Source organism: Phoca vitulina, unplaced genomic scaffold (genome assembly GCF_004348235.1).
Source record: "Phoca vitulina isolate PV1807 unplaced genomic scaffold, GSC_HSeal_1.0 scaffold28, whole genome shotgun sequence".
Taxonomy (NCBI): Eukaryota; Metazoa; Chordata; class Mammalia; order Carnivora; family Phocidae; genus Phoca; species Phoca vitulina.
Window position 1 is genome coordinate 24,770,651 of NW_022589731.1, and position 7,448 is coordinate 24,778,098.

Here is a 7,448-nt window from a genome sequence, read left to right on the forward strand (position 1 = left end):
AGGGATGGGGTGGCTGGGTGATAGACACTGGGGAGGGTATGTGCTCTGGTAAGCGCTGTGAATTGTGCAAGACTGTTGAATCTCAGATCTGTACCTCTGAAACAAATAATGCAATATATGTTAAGAAAAAAAAAAAAAAAGAAGAAGATAGCAGGAGGTGAAGAATGAAGGGGGGGAAATCAGAGGGGTAGACGAACCATGAGAGATGATGGACTCTGAAAAACAAACTGAGGGTTCTAGAGGGGAGGGGGGTGGGGGGATGGGTTAGCCTGGTGATGGGTATTGAGGAGGGCACGTTCTGCATGGAGCACTGGGTGTTATGCACAAACAATGAGTCATGGAACACTACATCTAAAACTAATGATGTAATGTTGGGGATTAACATAACAATAAAAAAAATAAAAGTAAAAAAAAACAGAAAAAACTTCCTAAATACCTCAATAGGGAAAAAGTGGATAAAGGATACAAAGTATCTCACCAAATAAAAAATAGTCAAATAAAACAGTGAATTAATATTTTTACCTCTCAGGCTTGCAAAATTGAGGAAGAAAGAAGAGGAGGAGGAGAAGCAGGAGGAAGGGGAAGAGGAGCAGGAGGGGAAGGAAGAGTAGGGGGAGCAGGTGGGGGAAGAGGAGAGGGGGAGGGGAAGGAAGAGTAAGAGGAGGGAAAGTGGGAGGGGAAGAGGAGGAGGAAGGGGAGAGGAGGAGGAGGGGGAGGGGAGCAGCTAATAATGATGTGGGGGGCCATGCATGGGGAGTCAGACCCGCTAGGCTCTGCAGTTGGAGGCATAGCTTTCCATGGGCCAACTGGATAACATGATCAAAAGTCTAGCAGTGAAACTGGGCATAGTTGGGTGAGTGTACAAAGCTGTATTTCAAACCAATGACTAGTGTCCTTACCAGAAGAGAATACAGAGGCAGAGATGGGAGAGATGCAGCTGTAAGCCGAGGAAAGCAGGGAACGTCAGCACCGCCAGGAGCTGCAACAGAGGCCACACGGGATGTCCACAATGGAGCCTTCAGAGGGAGGGTGGCCCTGCCGACCGGAGCTGCAGGAGGGCATGTCTCTGTTATTGGAAGCCACCAGTTTGAGGCACCTGGCCACACAGGCCTAGGAAATGAATGCTCTTCTGCAAAGGCCCTGAGGCTGAGACAAGCCGACAGTCTCGGGTGGGACCAGGGCACCCAGGCCCCACCCTGGTCCAGAGCAGCTCCCACCGATGCCCCTGTTTCTGGGTCAGCAAGCAAGGAAGAGGACGTCTGAGGGGCTGCTTTGTCCATAAGAAGCCTACACAGTGGTGGCACTGTCATGGCTGCCCAGACTGGGCGACGGGGCCCTGACCACCCCAGCGGCTAGGGGCCTGTGCAAGGCAGCCTCTGCCGGGTGACAGGGTCCCCACTGGGACTTCCCGGCTTCCATTCCAAAAAAGATGGATCCAGGGGTGGTTTGGGTCATCTTGGTTGCTCCCCTCCCCCATCTGGTCAACCATGGCCCGGATGATGGCTCCTGGAACCACCCAAGGAGTGGGGCTCAGGTCCTTGGAGGAAGGAGGGCTTCCCAGCTCAGTGGTGCAAGTGAGAGGAGAAGCCCAGCAGACAGTGATGCTTCTGACTGTTCCTGGCTTATCTTAAAGCCAACACGTCTCTTTTCTTCCTTCCTTTCTTTTTTTTTAAGATTTTATTTATTTATTTGAGAGAGAGAAAGATCATGAGCAGGGGAAGAGGCAGACGGAGAAGCAGACTCCCCGCTGAGTAGGGAGCCTGAGGTGGGGCTCGATCCCAGGACCCTGAGATCACGACCTGAGCCGAAGGCAGACGCTTTACCAACGGAGCCACCCAGGTGCCCCTCTTTTCTTACTTTCTTTTAAAAATGGGTCACATAGGAACTTTATACCATATTTAGAAGGTGATGCATTTCCTCTTAGCTCTGGTGAGAAAGGCAAAATACAAGACAGTCTAGCTGTGTCTAACCAAAAGGCACCAAGGACGCATGTCCTGGGTGTCACCACAGTCCAGCTGACACCCAAGGGAGCCCTGGGTGCCATTTGGCAAATCTTCCAGGCTCAGAGGTGAGCACATCCCTCTGACCTTTGTCATGGCCATGCAAGGGTAGCTGGCATGTTTCACTTCCTGGCAAACACTTTAAGGGCCAAGTTCTAGTGTCATGGGCCATTTGCTTCTCTCTCTGGACCCTGCAGCGCCTGTTGCCGGAGGTGGGCTGGCCTGGGACCCTCTGGAGGATCCGGGTTTGCCTGGACTCAGTGTGAGCAAGAGAGAGCTTGGATTATTTTAAGTCACTATGACTTGGGAGTTGGTGTTATTACCTGGCTCAGCCTAACGACCAATGGGGACAACTACACCTGGATCAGCTGGGGAGTACCTCAGTGAAGATTGCAGCCCCGTGCATACGGGGCCAGGTGTCCCACACCAGGCAGTGGGCAGGTGACATGGTCAGGAGTGCGGCCACCGAGGTGATGGGCAGCGGGCCCTTCAGAGCCACTGGGCAGTGTCCAAGGCCACACGGCCAGGGCACGCAGAGCGGCTACGTCCTGTAGCTCTTCCACGGAAGCCAGGCTGCAGATCCCATGTGCTTTCTGACCACCAAGCAAGCAGAACGATACACCGTGGTGGGTCAGACGTGGCACACTGGCCACCAAATGGAACCTGAGCATCACAGAAAGGAAGGTGTGTGCCTCGAGGGGCGCTCTGGGGCCAGGAGAAAGAATAGGCTCCTCCCGCGCGTACCAGCATGGTACAGTACCCACGAGCTGCAGGAACGTAGGATCCCGTCTAAAGCAAACGTACAGATAAAGAAGTGTGGGTATTTGCACATACACGATGCATCGACAAACTGGTCTCTCCATACGATGGCATATTACTCAGCCATAGAAAGGAGTGAAGCCCTGACACGCACTCTAATATGGATGAACCTCAAAATAGGATGCTCCGTGAAAGGAGCCAGGCCCCAAATGTCACAAATTGTATGATTCCGTTTACATGAAATGTCCAGAGCAGGGAAATCTATAGACAGAAAGTCGTCCAACAATAGTTTGCTTAGGGATGGCAGATGTGGGGGGCCGGTTGGGGATGATGGCTAAAGGGCACAGGGTTCTCTTTGGGTTGATAAATGTTCTAAGTCTGATGGAGGTGAGGGTGGCACATCTCTGTGAACGGACTAAAAACCATGGAATTGAATGCTTTAAATGGGTGAATTGTATCTCAATGAAACTAGCTAAAAAGAGAAATGTGGGTATTTGTGCTGACACGGAGAAGACCTGCTAATATCATTGGCCCCAGGGAGTGGGACAGAGGCAGAGGGGGAGGATGGGAAGTTTTTGCTTTGAACCTTAAACTTTGTTTTATTTCTGAATTGGATGAATTTTTGCAATGAGCAATTGTTATTTAGGGACCCAATAAGGAGGAGGAAGAAGGAGAAAAAAAGGAAAGGAACCCACAGCCCATCTCTGCTAGCCCAGTGTTCTGCAAATCCAGACATCTCTTCCTGCTGTTTAAAAAAGCTTTGCTGCCGTGAATAACCTCCATGTCTGCCTGCCGGGCTGGAAAGGGCAGGGCTCAAAACCACGGCAAACACGCTAGTGCACAACCGGAAAAACACACATACGTTCCCCTAAGTCAACATGGCAAGCTCATCAACTCTGAATGGCCCCATATCGATGCTATCACTACTGAGAGCGTCTGGTTATAGACCTTGTCCTCCGAGAGGATAATTTAAGGATGTATTAGACAGAGAGCACCGTCACCTGTTCCTGCTGCAGAGAACTCAGAGGCGGGCCTGCTGCTAGGTGGCTCGTCACAATCATCATGACGTGTGGGTCTCGGCCAGCGTCTCAGGTAAGAGGAACATGGTTGGGGCGGAAATCAATAGCACTTCACATGTATTCTGAGTTGTTCACTTTTGACAGACAGACTTTCGGTTCCAAAGCTGGCCAGGGTCTAGAATGGTTCTTAGAAGTGAGACTTCGAGAAAAGCATGACCAGCACAGCCTAGCAGGCCCCAAGGACAGGAATGGGGTCCCTGCCTCCCAGGGCAATGTCGGGGCTCAGAGCCAGGTGTGTAGTGAGGAGCGATGTCCCCGTGATTTCACACCCAGGTTTGGAGGCTCAGCCTCATGCAGGCTGAACCGTGACGACCATGGTGTCTGGCCAGGAGCCAGGTGACCCAGTGTCTAATCCCCACTTCACTCTGAGAGGTGGGGAGCAGGCAGAATGGTGCCCCCCAAAAGTGTGTCCATATCCTAATCTCTGGATCCTCAAATGTGACCTTATATGGCAAACAAGCAACTATTACCTTTATGGCAAAAGGTCCTAACTTACCGTAAGTTAAGGTTCTTGAGACGAGTTTGGATTATCCAGGTGGGCCCTACACGCCGTGTGTCCTTCTCGAGGGACACGGCGGGAGACGAGTACAGTTGCACAGAGCGGGGCAGCAAGTGCAGCTCTGTGGCCACGAGCCGAGGAGCCCCGGGGATTGCCAGCAACTTCCAGAAGCTCCGGGAGGTAGGAAGGACCCTATGCTGGAGCCTGCACAAGGACACGGCCCCGCCACACCTTGATGTCACACTCCTGGCCTCCAGAACTGTGCGGGAAGAAATCTCTGTTGATTTAAACTGAATTTAAATGAAATAAGTTTGTAGTGAGTCGTTACTGCAGCCACGGGAAGGCATGCAGGTGGGGTGCCCATCCGGCGATGAGGCGATGAGGATTTCCGGCCCACGGACGCTGAGTACCTTGCTGAGGCCGCAGAGCCGGATGCTGGTGGCACCGGGACCCTCCCCCCGCCCCCCGCAACAGGCCTTCCTGAGCCTTCCTGGCTCAGCGGTTACTGCCAGTCACCACCTGTGGTGGCTTCTGCTGCCTCCTTCCCTCCTGGGTCTCCCTGACCTCTGCTGACACAGCGCGGCTAGTGGAGGTCAGAGTGGGCGGAGGGCGGACAGGAGGCGCTGTCTTGGGGTAAAGCAGCCCAAAAGAACAACAAAAGTTCTCCTGGCTTTTTGTGTTGACCTAGTTTTTTGGTTTTCTTCTTGAGATTTCACTGGGTCGTGTCTAGGACGGCCTGACAGAGCCCTGAGACACAAGGCTTTGCAGGTCCCTCCACGGGAGGGGTGACCTTGGTCGGGTTTATTACCTGACCCTGGAGGATGGAGTGTCCACGGGGGAGTCCGGGCAGCGCTGGTGTTCGCAGCAGGGCCTGGGGCTGGGCTGGCAGGACGGAGACGCAGTGTTGGAGAGGGGGCACTGGCCCGGGGACACTGGCCTGTCACAAACCTCCAGCCGCTGACCAGCGGTGCGCCCCTCTCCTTGTCGCAGGGGCCAGAGACAGCAGCTGTGATGGTGGTGGTGGTGGCTGTCACTCACGGATGCTCACCGCTCTGCTGCAGCCCTACGAGGTGGACGGACTGTGTCCCCACCTCCAAGCGGCATGGAGTGGGCGCCGCCTGCCCCAGCCGCAGCTAGACTGGGCGCCGGCCGAAACTTAGCTCCGGAGCGGGGTTCCCCGGCCCACACTCTCGGCCGCCATCCGGGGCTGTTGCCCTGAGAATTCTTGTATACTTAGCAGCAGAGGTGCTTCCTCCCAGGGCTTATATTTTATACCCAGGTCCATGTTTTTCCAAGATGTGGTATGTCCTTAGATGTGAATGAGAGCGTTGCTTCAGACACAAAAGTCATCAGGAAACCTCTGTTTCCCCCTCAAGGGCGGTAATCTCTCGTAGCTGCTGAATCCGGGGCTCGGTCGTGGGGGGGCCAGGGACTAGGGCGACACAGGCCCAGGGGTGGCAGGCTGGTGGTCTGGGGTCTGCTGCTGCCATTCCTCCCCTCCAGCACTGGCCCCGCCCCTGCATCCCTCCGCTGCCCTGGGTCAGAGGACGTGGAAAACCTGGCCAAGGGCATGGCCACCCCTCCTGTGGCGCCGTGTGAGTCTCTCACACGTGGTGATGACCAGAGGGCCCAGGGACCACGAGAGCCGGAGGAGGTTGAAGGGGCCTCGGCCTGCGATGCATCCGAAGCTCGCAGGGGCAGACGCGGGCGAGGAGTGCGTCTGTCACCAAATTGCCGGGGTGGCATCACACCCAGGACCGGGGTGGGGGGCGACATGGCTGACGGGGTTTCAGGCTGCAACTGCAGCTGGTGTCTTCAAGATTCATCCGCGGCTTTCCTGGGGCACTTCTGAAAAGGCGGAACAGGAGAGAATTTAGGAACCAGACAGTTCTCATAAAACAAAATAATGAATTCATCCCAGGTATGAGCTATTGATTTAGCATCACCTAAGAAGTCATCCTAACACTCCATGAAGAATATGTTTTCAGTTCTAAAATCTTCTAATGGATATGTCAATTTTAACTGATTTTTCCCTGCTAGGTCTAAATCTTTCCTTTGGATTGTGCATGCGGCTGTCAACGGGCACTGATAACGTGACAAATGGGGTTAGGATGCACATTTCCATTTTCCAAATGAGGCTATCGGCTGAGGCTGCAGCTGGCCTGCCTCTTTCCAGGCAGGTGACTGCGAAGGTGTGGGCAGCGAGCGGTGGGGCCCTCCATGTGGGAGGGGGCCCCACTGCAGAACCCCAATGTCACCACGGGCCAGGTGTCGGTCCCACAACTCATCATCATATTTACTGTGTTTATGAGGATGCTGCTACTATTATTATTATTAATTGTGCAGATGAGGAATCTGAAGCCCAGAGAGAGCCTGGCAGCGACTTCTTCCATGGTAGCGACCCGTGCCTCCGAGATGTTTCCTCTGTGCCCGACGCCACTCCGAGGCTGCAGCTTACCGCAGGGGGCCCAGGCTCCAGCCTCTTGTGTCGAGAAGTGTAGGCCAGACACTTTCCTGGCAGAGGGCTGTTGGTGGACTCCTGCCCTCCTCGGGTTCCCACCCCGACCCTCCACCTGCCACCCCAGGTGGCTGCTCAGCTGGTGAGGCCCCTCCCGCCATGCATGGGCCCCACTGAGGCCAGCAGCCATCACCAGGAAGGGGGGGTCCACCCGGCCACCCAGCTGGGCCCTGGCTGGCTTTTGTCTCTATGGGCACCAGTCAGCGAGCCAGCAGTCCCCTGGGCAGGGGCCCTGGGGGGCTCGGGGGGGCAGGTGTGTGCACCCCCCACCCCCGAGGCAACTCAGCAACAGCAGGGAGAAACTCCGTGTTTTTCATCACATGGGTCACATGGTGGGGATTTTTATTGGTTTTGTGGACTTGCTATGTGATATTTTCCCCAGAACTTTACCATGATAATGTTTTCTAGACAGCCTGATGATGTCTCCCTTAAGAAGTATTAATATTCAAATAAATTGTTCTTAAGGTGCATCTACTTATGGAATAAACTATAATAAGCACACCACAGTGTTCCATGGAGCCTGGTAGACTTCATAATATACAGAAGGCTCTTGGAGATCCATAACTTTGTTTTAACTTCCTGAATTAGTCTGG